Source organism: Ptiloglossa arizonensis, chromosome 1 (genome assembly GCF_051014685.1).
Source record: "Ptiloglossa arizonensis isolate GNS036 chromosome 1, iyPtiAriz1_principal, whole genome shotgun sequence".
Lineage (NCBI taxonomy): Eukaryota > Metazoa > Arthropoda > Insecta > Hymenoptera > Colletidae > Ptiloglossa > Ptiloglossa arizonensis.
Window position 1 is genome coordinate 15,986,166 of NC_135048.1, and position 15,034 is coordinate 16,001,199.

Consider the following 15,034-nt stretch of genomic DNA (forward strand, 5'->3'; position numbering starts at 1 on the left):
ATGAATATTGCAGGATTGCAGCTTTTCCAAAACAAAAAAAATTTTAATTTTATAATTCAACGAGGAATCTAAGAAAAGAAAAGAATATATTGCTAGCACGTTGTGGGTCAAAAAAGACCCGAGAAACGCACCAGAGTTAAATGAATTGAAACGCACCGGACTCAAGTAACACGGAAAGTCTCTCATCGACTTTTTTCACTCGAACTACAAACCTATATCGTGTTATAAAAGTTACGAGGCTTACCTATTCCATCCCAGTGGTTTCCGGTGTTAATTAAGCACAGTGTCCTCCACGAAACCCATCTCCATCCTAGTGGCTTGGGATATTAGCCAGGCACCGGTTCGTCCACGTAATCTAACCTATATTAGTGGCTGCATGTGTTAACACAGACATTAGTTCGTCCTCGACGATCCATTCTTATCCAGTGTCTGCCGGTGTTAATCAAGTACCAACTTGAATACAGATTCTAATAAAAGCTCAGCTCCGAGTCGTGGCAGATTCGACACTGGAAAAGCAATAAGTTGCTTCGTACAGAATTAACCTTCTAACTGGTACTTCGTATTGCTTTGAATATCCTTTCTAATTTAATTATAATTCGTTCTGAATTTTTGATTTTTGTGAATACTCGTGTAAATATACTTTTTTCATTTAATTTTTACAAAATTAACCTTTTAGCTGATAACAATGTTATTCTAAATTTTGATTCTAATTTAATTATAATTTATTCTAAATTTTTAATTTTTGTGGAGACTCCTGTAAAATATTTTACTTTCTTCATTCAATTTTTACAAAATTAACCTTTTAACTGGCCACCATATTATTCTAAATTTTGATTGTTTAATGATCGTAACGAGCTTATTGTAAATTTTTGTGAATACTCGTGTAAATATACTTTTTTCATTTAATTTTTACAAAATTAACCTTTTAACTGATAACCATGTTATTCTAAATTTTGATTCTGATTTAATTATAATTTATTTTAAATTTTTTATTCTTGTGGAGACTCCAGTAAAATATTTTACTTTCTCCATTCAATTTTTACAAAATTAACCTTTTAACTGATAACCATATTATTACAAATTTTGCTTCTAATTCGATTATAATTTATTCTAAATTTTCGATTTTTGTGGACACTCCTGTAAAATATTTTACTTTCTTCATTCAATTTTTACATAATTAACCTTTTAACTGATAACCATATTATTACAAATTTTGTTTCTAATTCAATTATAATTTATTCTAAATTTTCGATTTTTGTGGATACTCGTGTAAAATCTTCCTTATTTAATTTTTACACGTGTTTGTAAATATCGTTATTGATCAATAAATCGTGAAATTAATTCAACAGTGAAAATAATCTAATTAAAGTAGACGTTTAAATTTTAATTAAAGCAAATAGGATCATTAGTTCAATTTACGAACATTTCATTAGGACTTTCAACCACGACTTTTAGGTCGTCATTTTCGTCAACGAACTCTTTTGTTAAAGATCTGTGTTCCTTTATTTTAAAACGATACCTGTTCGACAACTTGGCGGAGAATCGGAGCATCGTTGGAAATGCTAATGAAAAATATTCTTCGACATACTTTGCCTCGCTCTTATACTTCGAAAAGCGAAAGAACTTTCTCGTCTATTGAATACGAACTGGTCGCAAAACTTGCAAGAAAACGAATTCCGTAATGACGATTGAAATCTTCTGGATGTAATTACGAACGTTAAATAAATTGATTGCGATACACTTTGCGATCGATGTAACATTTACAAAGAGCAGTTTTGCAAATTGAACTGAACGTAAATATACGTTTACCATTAATATTACCGTTCAAGGTAGTTGTTATCGCGCAGAGACAAATAGTAATATTGAAAATGACGAATGTTATAAATAACGAATTTATTATATCCATTTATTCCAGCTACGTGACGTAAAACTTTAATTCGATTTAAATTTCTTTTAATAGAAGGTGAACGACGGTGCACGTTCGAGGCACCTTTTTTGCTTTTTAATATTTAAAATCACGAATATTATAAATCGCGAATTTATTAAATCCATTTTATTCGCCGACGTGACGTAGAACTCTAATTCATTTTAAATTCGTCTAACGAAAGGTGAACGACTGGTTCGAGTTACGATAAATGTGCACGAAATATCGAAAAATGTGAAATTACACGTAAAATTGATTTTCCATTCGGTTTTAAAACGCGCGAAATTCAACGTATCGAATTTAACGCGCCACGAACGAAATGGTAAAAATTGTCTGCATTTTGTATCGTGATAGAGAAATCGAGAAACTTTCGATATTTCGGGTAAAAGCTATCCCTATAGGTATCTGTGTTCGATGTTCCAACGCGACGATATTATTGTGGAATAATTTATTAATTATAAATAATCGATAATTAGAGAATAGCTAGATAACAGTATACGTATCGATACTCCAACGCGACGATATTATTGTGGACCAATTTATTAATTATAAATAATCAATACTTGGACAATAGCTGGATAGCAGTAAATAACGTGACTATGATACAACTCTATACCAGGTTGTTCAATAAGTTTTGTCGTTCGATGAAACTTATCGAACAGTATCGTGCTAAGTTGCTCGATAAATTTTGTCGTTCGATAAAACTTATCGAACAGTATATTACTAAGTTGCTCGATATGTTTTGTCCTTCGATACAACTTATCGAATAGTACTACATTGAACAGTACTGTTCAATAAATTTTATCGAACCTATTTTATACAATCTATTACAAACGCTTCACCACTTTTGGCTCAACATTTCTCGTCTCAAAATTCCTCGACTCAACACTCCTCGAAGCTTAATACTGCTTTTCCTTTCCCAAAAAGGAAAGACCCTTAACTCACCTCAGTGATGGTTTCCCTTACTCCTACCACACACTCTGCTGCACTCTCAGTCGTTGCACGCCAAATTTCGCCAACGTACAAATGGACCACCCATCGTCAACCACCTTTTCGTTGAACCTGGCTCCGACCCATAATGACTCCTACTTTCTCTTTTATTACCCTCTTCCAGGCACCATCCTTAACACTAGAACTACCAAAGGGGTCAATTTGACTTGCTTCAAACTTTTTCTTAAAATTGCTCGATTATTAACGATGTCTTTGCCTACAATATTCGTGGACAATTAATGAAATATACAAGTAATGGTATTTGTAAATTAATTTGCCCTTTTTTTAAGTTACTCAAGTATTAACTGTGTCTTTATCTATAACATTGGTGGACAATTATCAAAATAGATAACTAATGGTACTTTTAAATTAATTTATAAAAAATAAATTACACCTAAAAGTGTAGATAGAATGAAAAAAGTTAATTTTCAAGCAGTGTTTTTAATTATTTTATTAATCCAATTAAATTGGTCGTAAAGAGTTTGGTAAGATTCCTGCTTAACACTAGAATTATTAAAAGGGTCAATTTGACTTGCTTCAAACTTTTTTTTAAAATTGCCCAATTATTAACGACGTCTTTGCCTACAATATTTGTGGACAATTAACGAAATAGACAAGTAATGGTATTTGTAAATTAATTAGCCCTTTTTTTAAATTACTCAAGTATTAACTGTGTCTTTATCTACAATATTGGTGGACAATTATCAAAATAGATAACTAATGGTACTCTTAAATTAATTTATAGAAAATAAATTACATCTAAAAGTGTAGATAGAATGAAAAAAGTTAATTTTCAAGCAGTGTTTTTAATTATTTTATTAATCCAATTAAATTGGTCGTAAAGAGTTTGGTAAGATTCCTGCTTAACACTAGAATTATTAAAAGGGTCAATTTGACTTGCTTCAAACTTTTTTTTAAAATTGCCCAATTATTAACGACGTCTTTGCCTACAATATTTGTGGACAATTAACGAAATAGACAAGTAATGGTATTTGTAAATTAATTTGCCCTTTTTTTAAATTATTCAAGTATTAACTGTGTCTTTATCTATAATATTGGTGGACAATTATCAAAATAGATAACTAATGGTACTCTTAAATTAATTTATAGAAAATAAATTACATCTAAAAGTGTAGATAGAAGAAAAAAGTTAATTTTCTACCAGTACAGTCTAATGTTATTGATGATTTTATTAAACCAATGAAATTGATCATAAAAAGTTCGGTGAGATTCTTGCTTAACATTAAAACTACCAAAGGGGTCAATTTGACTTTGTTTCAAATTTTTGTTTACAAATTACTCGATTATTAACGATGTCTTTGCCTACAATATTCTTGGACAATTAATAAAATAGACAAGTAATGGTATTTGTAAATTAATTTGCCCTTTTTTTAAATTACTCAAGTATTAACTGTGTCTTTATCTACAATATTGGTGGACAACTATTAACTGTGTCTTTATCTACAATATTGGTGGACAACTATTAACTGTGTCTTTATCTACAATATTTGTAGACAAGTTTTAACTGTGTCTTTATCTACAATATTGGTGGACAATTATCAAAATAGACAACTAACGGTACTTGTAAATTAATTTACCTTTTTCCTATCTAACTTCCAAGATGGTGGTCCAAGGAATACATCACCATCGATAGATCTGGTGTTAAAACTATGTTCTCTTAAAGCTGTTTTCCCAAACCAACGACTATTTCAAACTTACGATACTAAATTACTTTAATTTTCGAACGAATTGATCAAGTAACAGATTCCATTAGCTCTCGTTATCTATGTACCAACGTGTCGCCGAAATTTGATGTAAAGTTTAAACCGTGTTTCGCGCCGAGACAGTCGCCACTGTTCCAGCAGTTCGATAATCGCTCAACCGAGTTCCTTGGCCATTAATTTCACGCGTTTCTTGTTTTCTTCGGCGAAACTCCATTGAACCAACCGGCTACGCGCTCGGCGTCGTTAAATTAATTTCGTCCGTGGAATTTAATAGTCGAAGTTTTCGAACGAGCGTTACTCTGTCGAGAAAACCGATTTTCGTAATCCCTTCATACTTTCCGCACTCATTTAATCCAATCTCGTCGAAGCCGAGAAACGACGAGAGGGACACTCGAGTATCGTCCGACCGCTTTTAAGCTTTAATGCAAATATAAAAGAAAAAGAAAAAAAAAAGGAAAAGAGGAGACGATCGGTGGGTGGTGAAAAAAGATGAAAATAAAAGAAAGCAGCTTCTGGTCCGATTACCGAACTCGCGATTAAAAAATACAGTTCTACGACACTTTGGTGGAAGAAAGAATGCCATCCAACGGCTTTTATGCTTCGATATAAATTATTAAAAAAAAAGAAAAAAATTGAAAGAAAAGTATTCTACTCCGATGAAACGGTGCTACCGTATCGTGGCGAGGGAAGAGAGGTCGTCCTACCTGGTTTTAAGCTTCGTTGATGTGTAAATAAAAAAAGGAAGAAAAATATTAATCCCCCTGAAATTCACAACTTTGTTACTCGTTATTTCTCGTCGCTCGCGTATAAAAATTTATCAGAACGCGACGCAACGGTAAAATATCGAAAGTATTCGAGCGTGGACGTAAATACAACCTTTGAAAACAATTAGACTTTATCGTTCAGTGAGGAATTCGATGTTTTAAAATTTTCCTATGCGCCGCGTAAGTTGTACATTCGGTGAAAATATTTCTGTATAATCTCTCTCTCTCTCTCTCTCTCTCTGTGTGTGTGTGTGTGTGTGTGTGTGTGTGTGTGTGTGTGTGTGTGTGTGTGTGTGTGTGTGTGTGTGTGTGTGTGTGTGTGTGTGTGTGTGTGTGTGTGTGTGTGTGTGTGTGTGTTCCCTTTTCGCTCGTCTTCGTTCGCACACGCTATTTACCTGCTACACATCGTACAAATGAATTTTTTCCACTTGCTCATTACAAACAACAGGCTGTCGGTTGGCATTTTTTCTACTTGTACATTATTAATATATATATATATATATATACGAGTGTATGTGCAAAATGTGCACAGGATACGCGCTGATACGCAAATTGTACATATATATGCATCAACGCAAAATATGCGAAATGAAATTTTTTTTTACCATTAAAATCCTTAAAGGACGAAACGAATTCTATCTGAGTACTATTTTTGTAATTTTATTCTATTAAAATGCACATTCGCCAGTGAAAGCACCTCCACTGTGCATTTGCATAAAAATTTGTGACCTTCGATCGTAAAATAAAATAGTTTACGGTCGGTTGATATTACTGAGAAAAAATCGAGAAAAAATGAATCGAAAATGGTGGATTGGAAAATTTTTACCGATTTTTCGTTGACAGATGTTATTGCAGATCAGGTGTCTCAGGAACATGCGTACGACATCGTTTAAAAATTATAATCACGAACAATTTGATTGAAGTTACGATGAGAAACTTTATTTTTGTCAATGATAATTAAAAAATGTAATAAATGGGGTATAAAACAGGGGTACGTCTGACAAGTTGTCACAAGCTTCGGACCGAGTTGTCGTTTTAATTATTACTTCGAAAATTTATAGTTAATATGTGTATTTAGTAAATTGATTGAAGTAATAACAAATTGCGAGAATTTTAAGCAGATGAACAGGTTAAATGGAAGAAATTTCAACGCTTTAATTGCCGCGCGAAAATCATATATACATATGTACGTTATCCAAGCATTAATGCGTTATAATAAATCACTCGCGGCATTTAAAATTCAAGTAATGAAATAGATGCATTTAATACTAATTAAACTATGCAGGATTACAACTATCTCTCTCTCTTAAGACTTTCGTAAACTTTCTCGCTAACTCTCTCCGGCTTTAACTCTCTTAGCAACCCCCAATCGACAAACTAACAGCTCCGGCAAACTCTGTCATTTGCTCTCGCAAGGTACACACCTCTCGATGTGCACGAAGGTCGATTTTTAAGAGTTTTTTCCACGATACAAAATGTCTACTAAAAATCTGTACGCGTTAAAAGTACAAATTTTGAGAAATATTCGTGAGAATTCTCGTAATAAAAATTTTAATACCATCACATTGTACAGGTAGCTTCTCTGATTCGAATAAATTAGAATACGAAAACTTTAAATTATAAAAATTTATATGTATTAAAAGCATATACTTTGAGAAATACTCGGGACAATTTTTGTAATAAAATTTTAATACCGTCACATTGTACAGGTAGCTTCTCTGATTCAGGTAAATTAGAATACGAAAACTTTAAATTATAAAAATTTATATGTATTAAAAGCATATACTTTGAGAAATATTCGTGACAATTTTTGTAATAAAATTTTAATACCGTCATATTTTACACATAGCTTCTCCGGTCCAAATAAAACTTGAAATTATAAAAATATATATATATTAAAAGCTTTTTTGTTTTTGTAATAAAATTTTAATATCGTCACACTGGGCACGTAGTTTTTCTTGGCGAAATAAATTAAAATGCGAAAACTTGAAATTATAAAAATCTATATGCATTAAAGTATTACATACTTAAAAATTTTATTACTAAAATTGTCACGAATATTTCTCAAAGTATGTACCTTCGATGCATATAGATTTTTATAATTTCAAGTTCTCGTATTCTAATTCATTTGGACAAGAAAAGCTACGTGCACAGTGTGACGATATTAAAATTTTATTAGGAAAATTGTCACTAATATACCTTCCATTTGTACAACTCCATTCGTTATAGTCGAACCTTCGTTTTAAACGATAACGAACAAACTTGCACGATTTGCTACCGTTGTGGTTGAAGATTAACTTTGCGTCGTATGCATTTTATTTCTTTTTCCTTCCGGTGAATCCGACTCGAAAAATTGCACGAAGATTAAAGGCATCGCTAGTTTATCATGGTACCTTTTATCGCAGAATCATCATACCTCTGTAAACGATCTTCGTGGCCAACAGGAAAATTAATGAACCTCGTATCTCAATGATACACGAGACGGTTAACTCGTTACCAAGTCATTTTGTAGCATTTGAGAAATTCATTAATTAAGCAGGCTGTTTAACATCAGCAACTGCGACAGAGTTTGCAGATATCAAGCAGAATTCTGTGGAATACTTTTGATACGCGTTAACAGGTACAAAAAAAAAGCAGACATTTATTAAAAAGCGCAGTAAAATAAAATATTCTTATTTGGAATAGGAAAATTACCCTTTTGCTAAAAATTAAACGTTAAATTAGTATTTACGGAGGAACGTTGAAAAAGATGGATTCCTTCTTGGTATTTTACTCGATATTTCAATTATCGTTTAATAAAACATTGTGTAGAATAAGATCCACTGCAACAGTCAAATTGCAACAATTATAGGTTAATAACAGCTTGTAGCTGTACCTTACTTTTCTACCAGACTTATTACTCGATTATATTTTCTGTTCTTCATTAAATACTGTATTATTACTTTATTTTCTCATTTTTAATGCATAAGATCCTGGTACGATAAATATCTATTGTTGTTATTGTTATAAATCGAATCTCTAAGAAACTAAACAAGCTACTTTGTTATCAAACTCTTCTCCCTTTTTAGTGTCTTTCGTCGTCTATATTGAACAACCCTCGATATTTAAAATTCTTCGTTAAAATTAAGTTCTCGAAAAGCAAAGTACACAAATTACACGCCTTTCAATTCTTTAAATTCTTTATTCCAAAAATGTATTTTACATCCGCTGTATTTTTGTGGCTAAAAATAAAAAATTAATAAGAAAAGTATTACGAGAGCAGAAATACGAGAGGTGCATACGATATTTTCAAAACAGAGATCGTCTACTGTGCACCAATCGGTACAACTCCTCTGGAATAGAAACGAGAAAACAAATTGCAGAAATTCGAAGAGTATAAAGTCGGGAACCGAGGATTGGTTCGAGTATTCAGTTTTCCAAGAAAAGAAAACGGCCGACAGAATTTATCCGTTTAGATAACGTGTTTGTCCTCCCGACTTTTCTATCGAGCTTTTCTTCCATTCGAGTAAACTTGTTTATTGCCTCGCGCGAAGCATGTGCCGACGCTCGTATTCTCGTAACTTTGGGACACGCGCGACACCGTTTTCGTCTGGAAAACTTGCGACATTTTTCACAGAGAGAAACACTCGTCTCGAAAGCAGGTGACACAGGGATTGATTACCACGGAGTCGAAAACTAGTTTCCCCCAACCGGAAGAATGTCCCTCGTCCCTTACGAAAATAAACTTTCATCATGTAAATGTTCCGTGAACGTAACACCGAGTTCAATTAAAAGTTTTAACCGCGTAAAAATCATATTACGATGATGCAGCTGTAACTGTCGTGTCTGATTCTTGTCTCTCTAAATGTCGTATCTGATGCTTGTCTCTCTAAATGTCGTATCTGATGCTTGTCTCTCTAAATGTCGTATCTGATACTTATCTCTATAAATGTTACATCTGATACTTGTCTCTCTAAATGTCATACCTGATACTTGTATCTCTAAGTGTCATATCTGATGCTTGTCTCTCTAAATGTTACATCTGATGTTTGTTTCTCTAAATGTTGCATCTGATGCTTATCTCTCTAAATGTTACATCTGATACTTGTCTTTCTAAATGCCATACCTGATGCTTGTCTCTCTAAATGTCGTATGTGATGCTAGTCTGTCTAAATGTCTCGTCTGATGCTTGTCTCTCTAAATGCTACATCTGATGTTTGTTTCTCTAAATGTTGCATCTGATGCTTTTCTCTATAAATGTTACATCTGATACTTGTCTCTCTAAATGTCATACCTGATGCTTGTATCTCTAAATGTTACATCTGATGTTTGTTTCTCTAAATGTTGCATCTGATACTTGTCTCTCTAAATGTTACATCTGATACTTGTCTTTTTAAATGCCATACCTGATGCTTGTCTCTATAAATGTTATATCTGATACTTGTCTCTCTAAATGTCGTCTGCACATACCCACGTGCTTTTCGAGAACTTAATTTTAGGAAACAATTTAGAATATCGAGGGTTGTTCAATATAGACGGTGAAAGAAACAAAAAGTGAGAAGAGTTTGATAACAAAATAGTTTATTTAGTTTCTGGAACTACGTTTCACGCGACATGGAAACAATGTGACCTTTGAATAACCTTAAGTAGAAAAAAATTTAATTCTACTTCGAACGACAGCTCTGATGTCAATTCTGCATTTGGTAACAGTACATTTGTTAAACATTAAATAACTACTAATATACATGTATTTCTTGTATTAATCTATTAGAAAATTACAAATCTTTTGTATCGATCTAATAGAAAATTACACACTTTTTGTACCAATCTATTAAAAAATTATACGCAATCACTGTTATTTTACTCCTTCGAATACTCGGTGAATATTATTCGAATACTCGAGTACTCGTATATTTTGTTCCGTATCTTTTAAACGAATCGAAAACCCTGTAAAATCGTAACTGAAACAGCTCGTAATCGTATTTAAATTACATCGAACGCAAAAATCATTTACAAGGAAATTGATCATTTTATCCGACATTCTCGTTGTATATTCTTCGATCTTGTTCGTATCGTTTTTATCGGTTCGATTAAAATTTCAACTCTGACAACGCGGTCCTGAGAACTTCACGAGGAACTTCTGTGATTAGTATAGAAGCAGCGTATACCGTAATGAAGGTCCGGTGAAAATTACCCCGAGGACGGTGAAGACGTCAATGACGTCAAGGAGTTCGGAAGACAGTTCGTGGAAAGTTTTAAACGGCGATAAAGGAAGCGCAAAGTGTTACGTTTATCTCGTCAGAGGATCAAAATGAAATTTTATCGCGCGGGCACTTATTCATAACCGAGACTCTAATTCTACGATTAAATTGTAATTTCTTGACTCAGAAGTCCAATTAAATCGGAGAAAACAACGAAGGAAGTTTCGGTCTTCGTTCGTTTGTAACTTCACTCGAATACCGGACGCGAAGAATGCGTTTCCTTGGACTCGTATAAACCATCGTGAAAGTGAAACAATAACTTTAATACCATTGATAAACACTGAGATGGTGAAATTGGATTAATAGTTACAGTTACCTGGGATCGTTGCAAATTGAGAATTTAACACGAAACGAACCTTGTGGTTCTTCTTAGAAAAAATATGCAATTCGTACAAAAAACAAAGCATTATAATCGTACAATTTGGATAAATAAATAAATTATCGATCGACTATACCTACTCGAAGGTTAAAAGATTCCAACGAAACAAATCTCCCATAGATTTTTTAAAGAAACTGTCCTACAATTTTCTTTCGAAAAAAGTACTTCAATTGCACAATTTGGACAAATAAATAAATTATCGATTGATTACACCTACTCGAAGATTAAAAGATTCCATAGAAACAAATCTCCCATAGATTTTTTAAAGAAACTCTCCTACAATTTTCTTTCGAAAAAAGTACTTCAATTGCACAATTTGGACAAATAAATAAATTATCGATCGATTATACCTACTCGAAGATTAAAAGATTCCATAGAAACAAATCTCCCATAGATTTTTTTACAGAAACTCTCCTACAATTTTCTTTCGAAAAAAGTACTTCAATTGCACAATTTGGACAAATAAATAAATTATCAATTATACCTACTAGAAGGTTAAAAAATTCCAACAAAAAGAATCTCCCATAGATTTTTTTACAGAAACTCTCTTACAATTTTCTTTCGAAAAAAGTAAAATTGCACAATTTCAACGAATAAATAAAATTATCCTTCGGTCGTCTCTACTTTAAAGCAACAACCATTGGCAAGCACTGCATTTCTGTTGCCCCGCAGTTACAACGTTCAACGAGAATCGTTCTATCCCATTTCTTGTAACACCGTGGTAAAAGTAATTATTTTCGTTAAAACAAGGGGCATTATCAAGCCGCGTAATCATAAAATTGTGCAAACGTGTTAATTCGTTGTATTCATCGACTCGTTTGTCCTGAATTACGAGTGAGCTGTCAGCTTCGTTTCCGGAGAAAATTAAATTCTCGATTTTACGAGATCTGATCAGAGCCTCGGTATATAACGAACCCGTCACTCTCTCGGTTCATCAATTTGCGCATCGATCACTTTATCTACTTGTCCATCCATTCCATTTATCTACTCCATTGTCTGTCCATCACACCCGATCAATTTATCATTTGATTCGTCAAACGGTAAATCGAACGAGATCCGTCTAACTATTATCGTGGTTCACAATCGTAGTGTCTCTTGAAAATAATACGATTAATAAATTTATTCTTGCTTCGAGGAAAAAGTCGTCTTACCAGGTCTAGAAGACACTGACCGAGCATTGTGACAGAAACAAGACGAGGTAGGCGACAGCTCGCAAGAATTAAACCGTTTCTTGAGAAAACTTCACTCGAGTCCCCAAACACCATTTCTCCTTTTTCGATGGCGATGCATTTCTACATTTTCGTGTCTTTGATACACTTTTCTCAGAACATAGAAATTGTAATTGCGATTCTTTCTCCAAGCCTGTATATTTGTGTACAGTTCCGTGAAATACAAGTAATCAGTGAATCAGTGTCTGACCACTCCTGAATTATTCATGTTCCAACCATTTTAATCTGGATTCTAGATTAAAGGGGTGGCGTATCTATGGTACTCGTGTTCAAATGTCACGTGGAATGATTTGATTGGCAGGTAGCGAAAATTTACAAAACACGGATACTTGTGAAAATAAATATAAATTTTAAATTAAAAAAAAAAGAAACGTAAATTTATGAAAAGGTCAGGTACCAATGAACCTAGGTACAAAATGTACTGTGAGGAACTGGAAAGAATGCAATCGTATTGTTATTATTTCAATATGGATATTATTTTATGAAGGACTTTCATTGAATATTTTACCACACTTTTCTCGACAAAGATTTTAAAGGATTTAAACACGTAAAAATCGGTTGGTGTTAAGCTCAGCGAATATGTGAAACGAGGTAACAGTATCCAAATTAAAAAATTGTTTGCTGTGTTATTTTTTCCACGCGAGATCTCGCGTAAACATGCGTTAGAACCACACCCATCCAATGCAGAAGGGTTGGTTTTTTCTCAATTAACTTTCCTCTTACGTAATGAGTTTTTTGTAGAGAAACGTCTGCAGTAACATTTTCATTGCGATTTAACAATTCGTGAATAACAATGCAGTAATTCTGATACTCGCGAAATGAAACTCAAAAATCATAAGCTTAGCTTGAAACGTTTCTAACAAAGTAATATACATCGAGATCGCTCGAATCATAATTCGCGTACAACAGAGTGCATTAAGTGCATTACAGAGTGCAGTTTGAAGAAAAAAGTGTCTCTATGCATACGACATCAGTGTCATTGGTAAATCTGAAAAATTAACCTTCAAGTGTAACAAAATAATATACTCTGAGATCGCTGGAAAGTCATAATTCACGTACGACAGAGTGCATTAAGTGCATTAAGTGCATTACAGAGTGCAGTTTGAAAAAAAAAGTGACTCTATGCATACAACATCAGTGTCATTGGTAAATCTGAAAAATTAACCTTGAAGTGTAACAAAATAATATACTCTGAAATCACTGGAAAGTCATAATTTGCGTACGACAGAGTGCATTAAGTGCATTAAGTGCATTACAGAGTGCAGTTTGAAGAAAAAAATGACTCTATGCGTACAACATCGGTTTCATTGGTAAATTTAAAAAACTTACCTTGAAGACAAAATTTTAATCGCATCGTTATCGTTAAAATTTTGCCATACTATTGAAACAAAGACAGTAAATATGTATTCGGCTCCTGATGGATATAGATTAGCAACCTGAACCATCGTCTGAAGATTTATCTCAAGAAGGTCTATTATCAAAGGGATGGAACGTTATAGTAACGAGACAATGCCACGATAATATCGCTAATATCTCTCATTGCGAGAGTTCCGCTTAATCCAAATTCCCGATAATTCTAGCCGATTTGAATACCGTTTATCTCAAATTACCGAAACTCCAATATATTACTATATACTGCTATATACCTACATATTATATGCTAGTATATATTTAAGGACAAATTTCAGTCATTATTAACAATACTAACGACCTCACCGATTTCAACGAAGTATGTCAGGGAGATTAAGTCATCGACGAACGAGTTACCATCGATTCACGATTGCGGAACATTTACCCTTAATTTAGAAACTATAATCATTGAAATAATAGGAAAACAATAGGAGTAATTACAATTCATTTTTTTTCCCCATCGATCTAACCTAAACTGTTGATTTTCACTCTGGAACATTTCTTCGTAACATAATCGAAAGTTATTAAAATGAACGAGGTCGTTACTATTGTAAATAATTACAAGAAATTTTCCTTAGAAGTATAAAAGAACAAAGCTTTTCGATAAAAATGTAAGTTGTATACAATTCTATAAAATTTTAAGCTGTATTAGCTATTGGTCATTAGTTAATTTATTAACGAGTTTGATTCCCCTTTGTGTAAAATTAATATTACAAGGTACAAATATATACAGATGTATAAACAAAACGATCTAAGAATATACCACGAAATAAAATTAAGTAAAATAGAATAATATGTAGTTCAATAGCAAATAATTAAACACAGCCTTTTAAGGTTTTTGTAAAAAAAAAAACAAACGTAGCCAAAAAATTGCACGATAAATCTCTATTTCTAAAATCGTATAAAATATTAATTACGTTCAAAAAAATTCTTCTCAAGGACTAAGAACAAATAGACTCGATTTCTTATTTTACACTAATAATTTTTCAAGAGAGAAAAACATTACTAAACACTCGTATGTATTCGACGTATGTTGTTAGATTTGTTACACCCACTATAAGTGGTCAATAATCCGAGTCCACGAGTCCATATCTCATCTTTCCAGCGTACTAGATAATAAACCTATTTTTCATCCCCCGTTGTAAATCTATGGGAGAAAGACTGAACGTTAAAACGAGAGATTCACGTCGATAAGATAAATCGTTTCGATAATGTCACTGGCTTAAGTTGAATTCGAAAAACGTGTACGTTTTATCTGCACGTGAATGTCAGATTGCTCTAAATGTCATCGAGTAACATAAACTGCCATTCTCGGATGGCATACAGACAGTTGCGGTTATTTCCTGGAATTTGTCATCCGCAACTTCCCGTCCC

The 15,034-nt window shown here is 33.0% G+C and overlaps 1 protein-coding gene across 4 annotated transcripts in view; it reads left to right on the top strand.

Moving 5' to 3' along the window:
* The window catches only part of LOC143150951 (matrix metalloproteinase-2-like), a 378,361-nt gene that overhangs the window by 261,982 nt on the left and 101,345 nt on the right, over positions 1-15,034 (top strand). The window lies entirely within an intron of this gene.